At 42.3% G+C, this 17,170-nt stretch overlaps 1 protein-coding gene and 1 long non-coding RNA gene across 2 annotated transcripts in view; one reads left to right on the forward strand and one right to left on the reverse strand.

Moving 5' to 3' along the window:
* The window catches only part of LOC139012301 (uncharacterized), a 72,096-nt gene extending 59,492 nt beyond the window's left edge, over window positions 1-12,604 (reverse strand). Inside the window, exons 1-2 of the long non-coding RNA XR_011471847.1 lie at window positions 12,406-12,604; window positions 4,663-4,762 (exon numbers count right to left, since the gene is read on the reverse strand). This is a non-coding gene — a long non-coding RNA (uncharacterized lncRNA). The remainder of the gene's footprint in view (window positions 1-4,662; window positions 4,763-12,405) is intronic.
* Window positions 12,605-13,762: 1,158 nt separating this feature from the next.
* Window positions 13,763-17,170, forward strand: part of POPDC1 (popeye domain cAMP effector 1) — a 35,779-nt gene continuing 32,371 nt past the window's right edge. The window contains exon 1 of the mRNA XM_070418007.1: window positions 13,763-13,841. The gene's annotated coding sequence lies outside the window, so the exon portion shown is untranslated. The remainder of the gene's footprint in view (window positions 13,842-17,170) is intronic.

Below are 17,170 nucleotides of genomic sequence, written 5' to 3' on the forward strand. Positions count from 1 at the left end.
TCCTTTTCTCCTTAAGAACTGAATGTTTATATCTTGAACTATATTTTTTCTTGTTACTCAATTTCTTTTATTTTTATTATTTTTTCACTGAATTTATTGGACTGACATTGGTTAATAAAATTATATAGGTTTCAGGTGTACAATTCTATAAATACATCATCTGTATATTGTATTGTGTGTTCACCACCCCAAGTCAAGTCTCCTTCCATTACCATTTACCCCCCTTTTACCCTACTCTGCCTCCCCCACCCCGCTTTCCCTCTGGTAATCACCATAGTGCTGTCTGTGTCTATGAGATTTTTCTTCTTTGCTTAATCCCTTCACCTTTTTCACCCAGCTCCTCAACTCCCTTCCCCTCTGACAGCTGTCAGTCTGTTCTTTGAATCTGTGTGTCTGTTCCTATTTTGTTTGTTAGTTCATTAGATTCCATATATAAATGAAGCCATATGGTATTTGTCTTTCCCCGACTGGCTCATTTCACTTAGCACCTTTACTCTAATTTAATTCAAACTCTGATGATCTTAATAAATGTAATTTTATTTTATTTATAGGATTCCAAAAATGTCATAATTTTATAAATGTTTTTACATAATTTTATAGTAGGATTTTAGCTCCACTTACTATAATGCCAAATATCTTATCATCTAACATGAGATAACTATTCTTATGAAACATAAAATTATCTCCCAAGTTATGTAATTACAAGACAATATCTTACATCTATTTAATACTTTATAGTTTACAAAGTATGTGCCTACACATGATTTCATTTACTTGTTCCTTGGAAGGATTCCATTTTATGGATAAAGATTAGAGAGTCTGAATCATAGTAAATGGTGACACTCCACCTAAGCCAGTTCTTCCAAATCAGTGTCCTTGCATTTTTCACGCTACACTGACCATGGTGTTCCTCCGTGACTTGAAGAGGACTAAAATGTCCCCAATTTGAAATGAAAGAAAGATCAAAGCAAAATGCTAGTTGCACATCTGCTGGATTTGTTGATGACCGTATGGGTTCAAAAAATGAAACTTCCTTCCTCAGCAACTAGCCTGAGCTCAAATGTGGTTTACGAGTGAAGTTCAATGTAGCTATTAAAAATGGTTATAAACTTATATCATGAAAGAGCACGTCCAAGCTTCGTGAAGCAGTTTAAATAAGGTCTTCAAATGTTGGGTCTGTCCCGTTTCCTTTCAGATATTCCCATGGCTCATTTGAGACTGTCCCAGGAATTTTACTGTATCTGGGGTCACCAAGCGTCAGGTGGCACCTCCCGAACTGATAGGGAAATTAATTCAGTACCCCTTGTAGTGCTGTTTATCTCTCTCTTTTAGGACAGAATAAAATTTTATGTACAGTAGAACTTCGTAAGCTGGAGCTTTTCAAATAGCAGCCAGTAAGATCTCCAAGATAGACATATTTTTAATGTGATAGAAGCAGGGGTTTCTGAAGACAGGGTATTACTGTGGGATATAAATTGATTCAGCTGAGATAAAAGTTTAGTCAATGCATCAGCACAGTATCTATTTTTCTGAGAAAAATATTTCCCCCACTGGTCTACATCTTATTCGCCCTTTGGAAAAGTAGCTGCTTTGTAAATATTTCTTGAGTAAAAAGAAAAGTAATTGCATCTGTTCTTAAATCTGCATCTGAATTTTAACACTGAATCCTCCTCCCAATTTGACTTCAATGATGCAATGCCATCAGCAGTTTTACCATGAAATAAAATGTAAGACCTGTAATAATGTCATTTTTTCTGCATGACGCAGGACTATTATTTCTTTAAATGATTTCCAAAACTACATTTTTCTTCCTGATATTACTGAAGTGAGTTTGAACAGCACTTGTTCAGAATGCACAGTTATTAGTTTTCAGGTTCCAAGGTCATTCTTTGAGCTGAAAATCTGCAAGCTGATTTAGTTTAGACTGATCTTTGTATTTCATTTTTCTCAAAAAATGTATGGCTTGGGAGCTCTTCTGACCTCATTTAAAGCCAGTCTCCACACTTCTATTATATTTTTCTGTGCAAAAATCGCCCCTGGTCTAGTGCCTGGTATATAGCAATTGTTGGTTAGATTATTTTTAAAAATGAATAAAATAGGCAGCTGGTATAAATTGAGAAGATATTGATCAGACACCTGCTACCCACACTTTTCTTTAACCGGTCATTGATCTCATCCTGCTTTCACACTCTCTGCCCCATAACAACAGAAAATACGTGAGATCCTATAACTTAAAAGTGATTTCTTTCCATTTTAAACAGCATTTAAAATGAACCCCTGAGTCTTCCTGTGTTTCTCTCCTTGCTCTGGGGATGCATGGCGGAGTAGCAGACATGTGTTGATCTCTCTCTGACCTCTAAGTCGACCCTGGATCCACTGCAATGCTGCTTGACTACTTGGTCTCTGGGCATCTGAGCCGATGGCCCTAGTGTGGCTGGTCCCGCCTTTGCCCACTCTGCCCCACAGTGCATCCTGACCCAGCATTGCCCACCCATCAGACCACTCAGTGTTTCTAAATGATGAATCAATGCACTCAGGGTTAAACCATCACCACCTCCCACTCCTTCCAATTTTATTTTTTCCATCTTTTTTCTGTTCCATTATCAATCAGCTAGACAGGAAGGGGAAGGAGAGGCAGGTGGTACTGGGGAGTGTGAGGGGAGTAGGGTGTCACTATTATGGTAGAGCGGTCACCATAATTCTAATAAAGTGATTTTTAATCTAGTAGAATATTAAGTGTCATTTTGTTGTTATTTATTCCTTCTATTAGATAATATAACCATATTATAAACAAGTTGGAGTAGGGAAAAAAATGATGAGTTCCACTATTCTAGCACAATTTCTATTAACATGTTGGTATATATTTCTTCTGTTATTTTCCCCATGCATGATCATTTAAGATGTAAAACACAATTTTAAAAAAATATTTACTATTTCTTCTATTTGAGAATTATACTTGAAAACAAATGCACTCGATTATTCCATCCACTAATATTTACTGAGCTCCAAGTATATGTGAATCACATGCTGGGTACCAAGGATATATCAAAGATAAATTGAACACACTTTCTACCCTCCAAAAAATTATGGCCTACAGGGAGAACTAAGACTTGTACATAAACATATAAAAGGTAGCAAGTGACAAATGCCATAATACAGATAGAAATTTACTGCTCTGGGGAATGATATTTCTGTAATATCACTTTAAAACCCATGCCAACAAGTTAAGTCATTAATAATGTCAGTAATAAATGCCAAAGCATTGTTAATGATTTCATCGTATGGCATCTTATAATGGCCATTAATAGTAATATTCTCTCCTAGAATTTTTCCCACCTGACATCAATTTCCTAAGTATTAGAAGCTTTATTTATTCATTAAGCAGTCATGCGGGATCATCTGCAAGACTTCTTGACTCACATTGGAACACTCTGTTGCTTTTAGATGCCATTTTCTAAGCTTATAATATATTCATTACACTTCTCTTCGGATAACTTAAAGCGGTGTAGTGGGTGTAAAAAAATATTAAGAAATCCCTAAGTTGTAGTATGCAGTAAAACTGCAAGGAATCGTTTTGTATATGGCATGCAAACCAACATGGTGTTCTGTCAGAAAATGTGCTACCCCAAGGTACTTCCATTCTTCCCAGGCTCTAAAGAGACTCAATGACTATAAAATCCACATCTTTTCAAAATACGACCTTTTTGTCTCCCATGAAAGTATGTGAGGGTTTCTGTAGTTTTCAAACCCAATATCATCATAATCATTTTGTGTGGTTTTAAATTGTTCCAAATATATTTGATCTTGGACTAAAAAAAAAAATGTTTCCTCTTGTTTACCACTTTTTATGCCAAAAGATAACACTGCTGGTATGTGGCTCATAAATTTTATTAGGTTTTATGTATGCATGAAACTAGCAAGGTGTCTTATTTTCATAAACTCATTACAACAATTTAAGTAATGTTAATAATAAAAATTTGCATTTAAATAATTCTTTTCTCCTGGGAACTCTGAGTGCTTTTTAACATCAATTAATGCTGGATGGCAGCCTCATTATTCCCAACTTCTTTTTATTATTCCATCTTTATAGTGTGTTGCTTTGGGTTTTTGTTTCTAGCCGATGTTAATTACCAGGCTGGCTATTATCAGGCTTCACATTTGCCTCCAAAACCACCCCTTTTTGAGAATTAATTACATGAGAGAATGATATTGCTCAGTGAAAACTCTGTGATAGAAAATTCTGCTTTGTCCAGATATAGAGTAAAAGTCATTCCATGGCTTCACTTTCTTTGTTTTTTAAATTTTTTTAAAATTGATTTTTACAGAGAGAGGAAGGGAGAGGGAGATGGAAACATCAATGATGAGAGAGAATCATTGATCAGCTGCCTCCTGCACTCCCCCTACTGGGTGCAGATCAAGCCCACAACCGGGACATGTGCCCAGACTGGGAATCAACCAGTGACCTCTTGATTCCTGGATCGACACTCAACCGCTGAGCCATATGGGTCAGGCCCATGGCTTCACTTTCAATCAAAATCTTATTTAAATCATCAGATTATATGTTAAGAATTGCCAAAAGTTCCTTTTTTATCATTAACAACTTCTTTCTAACCACCAAATATTTCATATAAATAAGTTATTTACACACTTAGAAAACCATACCTTTAAAGGTACCATCCTCGGGGTTGTTGCATTTCTCGCCTCTAAGAGTAGAGGTGCTTATCTTGGGGTTCAAAGACAGGCTTCAAGGGTCTGTGAGTTTCTAGAAATGGAAAGAACAAAGCACAAGCTAGGTTGTCACAGTGGTTGGTGCCAGACTTTTGAACCTGCTATTCCAGGGGGACCTGCCTGGACCCAGGATCCAATTTTGTTTTGTGGATCCAACCTGCCTCCAGCTCTGCAGCTTCTTTGGGATTGATCGTGAATTCAGAGCTGCTTCTCTGATCCTCTTTTGACACTTAAGAAAGAGATTCTACTGTACATAGTTACTTACAGTAAATTTCTTCCCTTTCAAATAGCTTCCTAAAAAACTAGGAAAGTTTATTAAATGCTTCACCTATGGCCTTCATTTGTTACTGTCAGTATTTAAAACAATTCACAAATGCAATCTTCTGTTTTAGAAGAAAAGCTGTATGAGGGAGAATAGACAGAGCGAATATCAGGCTATTAGTTTTTGACATTATAGTCACTATATACACATTTCTGCCAACCCCAAAATGATGAATTACTGTAACTTAGCTCTGCCAAGTGGTCGGTTTCTAGAATCTATACTATTGCATATTTCATGAGTTTGCTTTTGAAGCCAATATCTCATTTCTGGCTACTCCAGGGAAATCCCAAACCACGGGAAATTTTAGCATGTGCCAAAGTCTTATGATGTACAAATTTTCTTTGAAACAACAGTCTTGTGTATATTACATTCCACCTATTTAAAACAAGCAAATATATAGAAGATGAAACTACATCTTAGCTATTATATGTGTTCATAGAATATTTCAACTATTTCATCAGACTAGGGAATTCCGATGATTGAAGTTCTGACAATGTTTATTGATTGTATGCCATGAATAGGGCACTATAAGGGGGCTAGAACAGATGTGCAATTAAGCTATCAAAAGCTGGGTGCCAGGCATTTTAGATGACATAGTCGCTAAAGGTCAAAATAACCCTGTCAACTACAAATTATTTTCTCAGTTTAACATACAAGTAATTGAGGCTCAGAAAAGTTTGATAAATGAGTTGAACTCACTGAGCTTATTAAAAGTAAAACTGTGGTTCAAACCTAGATACTAATTCTAAAGCCTGGATTCTTTCAATTGCCTTCATAATTCACTGTCCTCTCAAAACTCTGGGTTGCTTTCTAGCTTTTTAGTTGTGTTTTGTTTCTCTTAAGAGTTGTTGAATGAACCATTTGGGTAAGAGCTCCATGAATCAAATGTAATACAACTTTTTAAAAGCACTTCTCCCTGAAGTTAGTATTAAAACTAGTTAGACATGCCCAACGGTACGGCTCAGCAGTTGAGTGTCCACCTATGAATCAAGAAGTTGCTGGTTCGATTCCCAGTCAGGGCTCATGCCTGAGTTGAGAGTTTGATCCCCTGGAGGGGGCATGCAGGAGGCAGCGAATCGATGTTTCTCTTTCATCGATGTTTCTATCCCTGTCCCTTTCTCTTCCTCTCTTTCTAAAAATCAACGCAAACATATTTTTAAAAACTAGTTAGACATTCTTTAAAGCATTCCTTTTTTTTTTTTTAGACTCTGGGCCTTGGGATACAACAATAATATGAAAGATTGCACATTGAGATGTGCTTTGAGGTGGTGTTCCCTGTTTTTAATTTAGCCAAACTGTAAATAACCTGCTTGATTTTTTGGAACAAACAAACCAACTGAGTCAGTTTAAAAAGCATAAGTCACCTATTAGAGGCTAACATTAAAAAAAAAAGTGATAATAGCAAATGCTAGTAAGAATGTGGAGCAACAGGAACTGTTATTCATTGCTGGTGGGAATGGAAAACGGTACAGCCACTTTGGAAGACAGTTTGGCTGTTTCCTATGAAGCTAACATAGTTTGACCATACTACCAAGCAATTGCACTTTCTAGTATTTACTCAAATGAGTTGAAAACATGTCCACACAAAAACCTGACCATAAATGTTTATAGAGGTTTTATTCATAATTGCCCAAATCTGGAAGAAACCAATAAGTTCTTTAAAAATGGTGAATGGGTAAACAAACTGTGGTACATTCATACAATGACATATTATGAGCTATCAAGACACACAGAGAATGGAGTACCCTTAAATGTATATTGCTTACTGAAAAAGCCAGTCTGAAAAGACAGTATTCTATATGATGCCAACTTTGTGGGGTTTTGGAGAAGATAAAACTATTGATATAGTAAAAATAAATAAATAAAAGCAGTAGTTACCAGGGGTTAGGGCAGGGGTGGGCAAACTTTTTGACTCGAGGGCCACAATGGGTTCTTAAACTGGACCAGAGGGCCGGAACAAAAGCATGGATGGAGTGTTTGTGTGAACTAATATAAATTCAAAGTAAACATCATTACATAAAAGGGTACGGTCTTTTTTGTTTTTAGTTTTATTCATTTCAAACAGGCCGGATCCGGCCCGCGGGCCATAGTTTGCCCACGGCTGGGTTAGGGAGAGGAGGAAGGAGAGGGATGAGTAGGTGAAGCACAGGGGATTTTTAGGGCAGTGAAACTATTGGGTATGATACTGTAATGGTGGCTACATGGCATTACCAAAGGAAAACTGTTTCCTCTACTCACAATACTTCAGACATCAAATGTGTGTTTTCCCCACACCAACCAACTCTCCATCTCTCCAGACACCAAACGGGTGTCCCACCATTCAATTCTGACAATACCACCCAGAGTTAGTGCAGATCCCACAGGCTAAGGACTCAGTTCCACAAGCCTGCTCCCCATTTCAGATGCCAATCACAAGTAGTAGGTCCACAGGCTCACACTTATGTCTAACTTGGCTGTAAAATAGGGTTCCCATGACCTTGTCCTCAGATTTGATAATGTGCTGTAATGACTCAGAGAACTCAGGGAAACACTTATCCTATCTAATAATAGACAAACATGGTAATTGACCATACCTTTGCTACGCCTCCCATTGGCTAATCAGCGCAATATGCAAATTAACCACCAACAAAGATGGCATCTAATTTGCATACTGCAGGCAGGGTGGGACACCAGGAGCCGCCATCCAGGCCCCCGTGTGCGTCCCCAGGAGCCGCCGGAAAGCCGGGCCACAGGCAAGGTGGCCCTTCAGGACCCAGGAGCCGCCTTGCCTGTGGCCCATGATCCTGAGTGCGATCAGAAAGCCGGGCCGCAGGCAAGGTGGCACCCCGGGACCCAGGAGCCCCTCGGGGAGGTCTGCAGGTGAAGCAGCGATCAAGCTATGAGGGGGAGGGTGGGGGGCGGAAGGAGCTACAGGAGCAGCTCTGGCCAGAGGCTGAAGACTCCCGCTGGAGCGAGGAGCAAAGACTGAAGGCTCCAGCTGCAGCAAAGACTGTGTCCAGAGCGAAGATGGAAGGCGGTGGCCAGAGTGAAGGTCTGGGTCGCGGGTGCCAGAGGAAAACTGGTGCTGGAAGCCAGGGGAAAGAAGGCCTATTGCACGAATCTTAAAAATATTAAAAAATTAAAAATTAATAAAATATTAATTGAAATGTATCTGCATTACATGAAAGATCTCCTAATTGCTTCTAGCATAATTTATTAAATTGTGCTAAAATTTACAAGGGTTCAATTAAAAAATATCTTAATTCTAAATGATATAATAGAAAATATCAAATAGTGCAGTTATAAGCACTTATCTGAAAATAAAAATTTAAAGAAGTGAATTTAAAGAAGGGATTAGCCAAAGAAAATATATGCACAACCCATGGACACAGACAACAGTATGGTGATGGCCAGAGAGAAGTGGGGGGCAAGAGCTGGGTAGAGGGGGCAAAAGGGGGGAAATAGGGACATCCTATATAATAATAATAAAAGGCTAATATGCACATTGACTGAACGGCAGAATGACCGGTTGCTATGATGCGCACTGGCCACCAGGGGGCAGACGCTCAATGCAGGAGCTGCCCCCTGGTGGTCAGTGCACTTCCATACGGGGAATGCCACTCAGCCAGAAGCTGGCTCATGGCTGGCCAGCGCAGTGGTGGTGGCAGGAGCCTCTCCCACCTTCGTGGCAGCACTAAGAATGTCCAACTAATTGTTTAGACCTGATCCCTTGGGGGCCTAAGCCTTTAGCCGGACATCCCCCGAGGGCTCCCTGGCTGCCAGAAGGATGTCTGACTGCAAGCTTAGGCCTGATCCCCCAGGGAGTGGGCCTAAGTCGACAGGTGGACATCCCCCAAGGGGTCCTGGACTGTGAATGGGCGCAGGCCGGGCTGAGGGACACCCCCCTGCCTGAGTGCACAAATTTTTGTGCACCGGGCCTCTAATTATCTATAATAATAAAAGGGTAATATGCTAATTAGACTGGACATCTTCTGGATGTCATTCTGGATGTCCTTCCTGACGAAGCCGGGGCTGGAGAGAAGCCAGCCCGGGTCCTGGATGCCTGCGGGCGGCTAGAGGAGGGGAGCCCCGGTACCGGGTGCCTGCCAGCGGCTGTAGGAGGGAAGTAGCCCTTGTCCCGGATGCTGGAGGGAAGCCAGTGCCAGTAGCTGGGGGAAGGAAGGCCTACTCTTGCACAAATTTTCATGCATTGGGCCTCTAGTAAAGGAAATAATAAAGGATACAAATGAACAGCCAGATGAAGAGGTACATAGTGCAAGGTCCAGAGGTTCCTGAGTGCAGCAGCTTTGTCCCTGTGGAGTTGGGGTGCACCACCCTCCCAGCACTTATTTGTGTTAACAACTCGGAAGCTCTCTGAACCCCTTAGTTTAGGGCAGGGGTCCTCAAACTACGGCCCGCGGGCCACATGCAAATACAAATATTGTATTTGTTCCCGTTTTTTTACTTCAAAATAAGGTATGTGCAGTGTGCATAGGAATTTGTTCATAGTTTTTTTTTAAACTATAGTCCGGCCCTCCAACGGTCTGAGGGACAGTGAACTGGCCCCCTGTTTAAAAAGTTTGAGGATCCCTGGTTTAGGGATTTTTGTGGAAGCTTTTTCACAGACTTATGATCAATTATTAACTCAGTGTCCAGCCCCTCCCCCCTCTCCAGAGGACAGAGCATGGGGCTGAGAGTTCCAACCTTGTAGTCACAGCTTGGTCTTTCTGGTGGCCAGGACCCATCCTGAAGCTATCCTGGAGCCCACCTAGAGTCCTGCCATTAGAACAAAAGGCACTCCCATCACGCAGCAATTCCAAGGGATTTAGGAGCTCTATGCAAGATGCTCTTATCACCCCTATCACTCAGACAATTACGAAGATTTAGGAGGCTGTGTCAGGAACTGGGAGGTCAATGACTAAATATTAGAATAAAAGATGTTCTTATCAACCCTATCTCTCAGGAAATTACAAGGGTTTTAGGAGCTCTGTGTCAGGAACTGAGAAAAGAGACCAAATACATATTTCTTATTATGTCATAGGTGGATATATGACATTATATATTTGGCAAAACCCATAGGACTGTACAACACAAAGATAAACCCTAATGTAAACTCTTGTTCATAATAATCCATTAAATATTTGTTCAACAATGTGACAAATGCATCACACTAATGCAAAGGGAAACTGTAAGCAGGGGAGAGAGGGAATGTTCTACACTAACTGCTTAATAATCTGCAAACCTGAAACTGCTCTAACAAAACAAAATATATTATTTTTTAAAAGGAAAAAAATTGAATAGTCAATGAGGTTAGCTGTCAAACTGGTCAGTGAAAACAGTAATATAACATTTATGGAGAGGAATTTAGTACAGAAATAATCTAGTTAAATCATTGGTTAATAATCCATGTTTTATCAGAACTATCTGCCATGAGACCCTATCAGAAGAAGCTATTGTCTCCATGCAATTAGGAGTAACAGTTGAAAGAAAGTCTACACTGACAGAAACCAGGGGCAGATATAGATAAGAAAGATAATGCTACATACTTTTAAAGTCAATGACCCACCCCCCCCACTCCCCCATCCCCTGCCCGGGGCCTCAAATCTTGTTTTATTCTCACAAAATTTATTCTATCTGAATTCTGAAATCTCATCATTTTTTTGCCCAAATCGTAAAAGCACACTAGGATGCCCCATCAAGAAATAAAGGCAGAAAGAACTGTTTGTGTCCATCTAAGATGTGCTAGCCAGAGTTATGCAGAGAAGACAGGCTGCCCTACATTTTGTCCTTTTCATTCTATCCTTCTGTGCAAGTTACCTCCTTGCATCATATTCGTTTTCAAATAGTGCTGAGAATCTTTCCATCCTGGGTGGTTTGTAATATTCTACACACCCTTGTCACTTACTTTTTCTGTTTAACATCTTTCCATGGGAGACAGTATATAGCTAGAGTTAGAAGGTGGCAGAAACTGTGTAGTGAAGGAGAGTCCAAGCTTTGAAACTAGGCTGTCTGGTTCACACCCTGGCTCAGCTGTGTAATCCTGAGCAGGCTACTCAACCTCTCTGTTATTTCAGTTTCCCATCTATAAAATGGAGATCAAAACAGTAACTGCTTCTTCATAGGGCCCATTGTGAAGATTCAATGGCTTAATAGACCTTAATCACTTATAACAGTGCCTGCAGTCTATATCAGGGTCAATAAAATTGTTCAGTGAAGGGTCAAATAAATATTTAAGGCTTTGTAGGGTCATATGGTCTCTGTTGCAACCCCTCAATGATGCCTTTGTAGGACAAAAGCAGCTATAAATGAATGAGGTGGCTGGTTCCAATTAAACTTTACGGTCACTGAATTTGAATTTCATATAATTTTCACTTGTCATGAAACATTATTCGTCTTTTGATTTTTTCAACCATTAAAAAATGTAAACACTTTTAGCTCAGAGTTTGTACAAATATGGGCAGTAGGCTGGGTTTTAGGGCCATAGTTTGCTGACCCATCTCCTACCTAATTAATAGACATTATTATGCCTTTATTATCTTACTATAAATTATTTTAAATGGCTGCTTATAACAAGATTGCTTGGATGTCCTATAATTTACTTCGTCCCCTGCGGTTAGAATTTAGGTTGTTTCCAGTACTCACTGTATGTCACCCTCCAATGAATATCCCTGCAAAATCTTTGGGCACATTTGTTATTACATCCACATCCTACAGTGTGTCTATTGGTAGCAACTAAAACGGCTGGCAGAGCATCTAGAAAGAAACAGACTGAAGAAGTAGCCTTGAAAATTAATCTTATATAGTTATAGCAAATTTCAAACATGTTAGAGAAGGAATTTTATAAGTATAACATATTCACGTACATTGAACTATGTACCACATACCACTCTAAGCCATATGTGTATATACATATATATAATCATTTAGTTCTCAAAACAATCCTAGGAGGTACAAGTGCAATCATCATCATCATCATCGCCATCATTAGCAGCCCCATAGTACAGAAGAAGAAACTGAGGCACAGAAAAGCCAAGTAACTCCCCCAAGGTCACAGTTGGCTGTAGCAGAGGCAGGATTCACACCTGGTCTGTCCAGCACTACCACCTATGATCTGATTCTAGAATGATGAACTGCCCCTTCACTGATGAGGCGTGGCACTCCGAGGTACTCACTTTATAATGTAACTGTAGTGCTTTGTACATTTAGATCATGTTTGGCACCCACGAGGGACCCCAGACGCTAATAATAGGCACAAATTCTATCCCATAATGGGACACTTGGGAGGAAACTGTGGATGCCCATCTAACCTTCCTCTTTAGTCATCCAGCCCCTCCCCCTCATGCCAACTTTTCATTCATTTGCCCTGCATTTCTTACCCACATAGCTGTCCTCTACAAACAGTAAAGGTTGATTGGAGCGTACTTTCACATCTTGTTTTCCAATTTAAGGTCCCAACTCGACCAAATTTACGTGGCCTATTCGGTGGAGCTTCGCTAACAAGAGAGGGCTCTGCCCCGCCAAGGGAATGCAAATTTCGGGTAAATGCTCTCCTTTGAAAACAAAACAGTGGGTGGGTCTCGTCAAAAGTCTCTCCCTCGTGGCACCCGCAGCAGCAGGGCTGGCTGGGTCGGGCCCCTGGCCGGTCCCCGAGGGCGGTGTCCTGAGTCCAAGTGAACCAAACCGCCAGCCTCCGCCGCCGGGTTCAGACGCGCCCAGCGCGCCCCCCGGGGCCCTCGCCGCAGGTGCCGAGCAGCGGGCGACTGTCCCGGACAGGAGTTAGGCGCGGGGGTCGTTCGACTTTGCAGGGGAAATGAAGGCTCTAGTGCTCATTTCTCCTCCTCTCCTCTCTCCCTGCGGGACTCTGCTGCTCGAGGTATCCCGGGGGGATGAGCGACGCCGCCGCCGGTCCAAGATGCCGCCCGCACCCACGCTCATGACCAAACAAGGGCAGAATCGAGCGGTCGAGAGGGAACAGGGGCAGAAAGAAGCGGGTGTTTCAAAGTGACCACGGCGGTGCCGCCGCGGCCGCGAGTTGGAGGAGCCGGGAGGGGAGCCGGGTGGAGGGCGGGGGCTCCGCCCGCCGTGGGGCGCCGGGCGCGTGCGCGGTGCGGCCCCAGCCCCGGCCGCCGCCGCCCGCTGCCTATTTTAGTCCGAGCGGCTGCGGGCGCGGGGACCCGACGCGCGCCGAGGAGCCTCCGGACCCGCCGAACCTCCGAGGCTGCGGCGTCTGGGCGCCCGTCGAGCCGCCGCGCCGGTGTCCCCCGCGCCCCGCCGCTCGCTGCTCCAAACTTTGGCCAGCGCCGCCCAGGCTCGGTGCCAGGGACGAGCCAGGTAAGGAGCGAGGCGCCGCTGACGCCCGGAGCCCGGCTATTTGCAGCCTCGCGCTCCCGGGCTAAATCGGGAAGCGAAAGTTGGATCCCTGCTCCCCCGGGAGCAACTTTGCGGGCCCCGGCGCCCCGCCTGCTCCTCGCGGGCCGCGCCCTCTCGGGGGCTTCCCGGTCCCTCGAAGCCGCCACTCGGGTTTGGGAGCGCCAGCCTCTCGGGCGCTCGGGCCCCATCGGGTGCCGGTTCCCGCGCTCTGCCTCTGGCAGATCCTTGGGGAGCTCGGCCTCTGCTCACCCCGCTGGGGTCCCGGGGTTCCCTGCCCCTGAACCCACGGCGGCTCCTCCTCGCCCCCTGTAGGGCCGCCGGGTCCTGCACCGAGACGGTGCACTGTGTCGCTGCCGGCCCGGAGCTGGGAGTGTGAGAAGCAACGCGCTCAGGGCGCATCCCTCGTGGTCCGCGAACACCGACCCCTTCTTTCAGGAACCAGGTGAGTCGGGGCCCCGGGGAGCGTAGATGGCTCGGGAACCCGAGATCCTCGCCACCTCTACCACCCCTCTTACCCCCTACCCCCGTGCCCTCGTTAACCAGGCTTTGGGAAACCGGTTGTTGGCCACACAAGTCACAGGAATTGCTTGTTTTTAAGAGTGGAAAGACTCTTAGCGACATAATGCCCCTTGGGATTCCGAAGATGTGCAAAGGGTCCGTTGGAATTACAGAGTGACTTGAATAAGTATACTAGCACGACTTTTGCTCATTGCTGTGATCTTTTATTTTTGTAGTTTGGTGAAGGGTTAAGGTTAGTTTTACCATTGAGCTATTTAGCTTGCAAACACCTTTTTGAAAACCAGTAGATAAACAGGACTTTTCTAGAACCAGTAATTTTAGGAATTGGACTCCTAGAACTAATAGAAGAAAGAAGTTTTATTAATTTAATCAAAATGAATCAAAGTTTACCATACTCCTCTGCCTCATCAGACCCATTCATTCTCTGTATTAGGATAGTTCAGTGTAAACCATTTAAATCCACTAATAGAGATCAAAGGAAGCTGAAATCGGCAAGATCCTATCAATATTTATTGACAATAGGTAATAGACATTTCAGAATAGACATACAGATAAATATATATAGACAAATAGTAGACAATAAATATACAAGTAAAATTATTTATAATGTATAATGTTAATATCATACAATATAATAAATACATATAGAAACTTAAAGGTATGAACTGTGTATATATATCTCTAATAAGGTGTAGTGCATCAAAATATGTTATAAGATGATCTCAACTTTAAAAAATTTATATTATTATCTCCCTGGTTCTTTGGTCAGTAGATTGTAGTTTTCCTATCATTTCTCTTGGACCGAAAATTGGTACTTTTTGTACTGCAGTGAATTAGTTGGTAATACAAGTATAATCAGGTGAATGTATGTGTGTGTGGGGGGGGGTGTATTAATTAACTTACCATATAAATGTGTATTAGAGGCACAGGCCACTTAATTTGAAGAGGTTTGAGACCTCTAGTCCAGCTGCCTCTGTTCAAGGACTCTGATTCTCAACCTCAGGAAGGGTAGCCATTCTCCCATCTTTACTGCTGAGGTTGGGGAGACTGAAAAGTGATTTCTAACTGTGTTCCTCATTGTTTGTGTCCCTTCCGTATGGCGTTCACCTCTGGCATTCTCTACATAGATGAATATGTCATTGACTCTGCCTCATGGAGAACATAGGGTAGTTAGAAGAACAAATAGGACAAAGGGAGTGAGAGCACCTTCTAAGGTACAATAGAAATGGTAGTTGTTGTTAGCTTACGTAATGCTAACACATAAGCTGACATAGACAGTAGTTTATGAGTGAATCACTCTCCCTCCTGCAGAAATTATGAGGTTAATTCTGATTTGATTCCCAATGAAAGCAAACTTTGTGTAGGTAGAGTTACTAAAATAATGATGTCCCCTATCCTAATAGGCTTCTATTTTTATTGATTCCAACATTTGGAAAGTAGTTGAATTTTTGTCATTTCTTTTCTTTTTGCAGAAAATCAATACTAAGTCAACTATTTCTCTTGTATTTATGAGCTATTTCAGAATTATGTGAAGAGATCTTTAAATGACTTGATCATTTCACTCACAATTTTTAAGTTTGTGTGTATGTTCTTTAATCATCTTAAGAGATGTGGAATTCTTATACATTTGTCTAATAACATATTTTCAAAATGCCCAACCTGTACCAATTATTTTCCCACCTAAAACCTTTACTTTAGTATGATGAAACAAAATGAATGGAAAAATATGGTTAATTGCATGACCTTATTTGGAAAGAATACATATTTTAAATTGAAGGTATTTTCAGTTCCCATTTGGAATTCTTTTCTTGAAACAGAATAATTCACCTATTCTGTAAATCTACATAGTTTTTGTCAGGGACCAATTTGTATAATTAATAATAGAAAGACTGTTTAAATATCAGAGATGGAGGACAGGTAATATGGTCAAAAAGTAGTGCCACTTTGTGTAAAATACTTATTCTTTGAAATGTATTCACCACAGATTTTAATATTAAATAGTTTAATGTATATTCATGTCCTACATATAAGTAAAATGGAAGTTTGCTACTTTTCAATTTGTGAGATGCAACCAACTAGGATTTTTATGGGAAAGAAAATAGAGATTTAAATTAGACACTAAAAGATGGAGTAAATGTTATATCTTTCTGTGTATACATAAATGATTATAGTAGTGTATTCATTATGTACATATATGATAACGTAGAATGTATATATATATATATATATATATATATATAAAATACAATTATTTCACAATATAAAAATAGAGCCTTCTAAATATCCTAAGCCTTCATACTTAAAAATGAGGGTATTAGTTTTTTCAAAGTATTAAAAAAATAAGTTATTCCAGTTATTGTTCCTGTTTTTAGATTTAGTGTCACTATTAGAAATGTTATGGAAGACTATACTAAATAACTTTGTAATTGCTGTAGTGTGTGCACATTGGTGATTATCTTTCAGACTAGCTAATTCCACCATCCCTCTCTCCTTTACCACCGTGTATGTGTATATACAGATATGTATATTACAGATACATATATATACTAGAGGCCCGGTACATGAAATTCATGCACAGGGGGGGAGGGGGGTCCTTCAGCCTGGCCTGCAACAACACCAGCGTCCCTCACCGCAGCCCGAGGTGCGTCCCCTCCCTCTGTTTGGCCGGGGCCCCTCCCCTCCCTCCATGGAGCCGGGTCGCAGACACTGGGCTAGTGTTGCCAGGGCACCGTCACCAGCATCCCGCCCCGGCCACTATGGGCACCGCCATCTTTGTCGCAGAGTGATGGTTAGTTTACATATTACTCTTTTATTAGATAGGATAAACTAGAGGCCCAGCGCATGGAAATTAATGCACTGGAGTCGGGGGTCCCTCTGCCCGGCCTGCCCCCTCTCACAGTCCGGGAAGCGACCCAGCGATCAGGAGAAGGCGACGCTCCATCACACCTCTGCTGCTGCCACTGCCAGCAGTGCAAGCCTCGCCCGGCCCTGGTTACCTGAGACCCGGGCGACCCTGGGCGGCTGGGGGGCTGAGGGCAGGTCTGGCCGCACCGGCTGGGCTGACAGGACTGTGGGACTCTGGTGGCAGGCACAAGGAGCGGCCAGACCCATCCTCAGGCAGGTCCGGCCGCACTGCGTGCCTGCTACCGTGCCTCCCCCCCCCCCCCCCCCCCGGCGGGGCTGAGGGGACTGGGCACTGCCATCTTGTGGCTATGGGTGCCATCATCTTTGTGATGACATGATGGTCAATTT

This window comes from Myotis yumanensis, unplaced genomic scaffold, assembly GCF_028538775.1.
Source record: "Myotis yumanensis isolate MYYU_CA2020_CCGP unplaced genomic scaffold, mMyoYum1.0.hap1 SCAF_6, whole genome shotgun sequence".
Lineage (NCBI taxonomy): Eukaryota > Metazoa > Chordata > Mammalia > Chiroptera > Vespertilionidae > Myotis > Myotis yumanensis.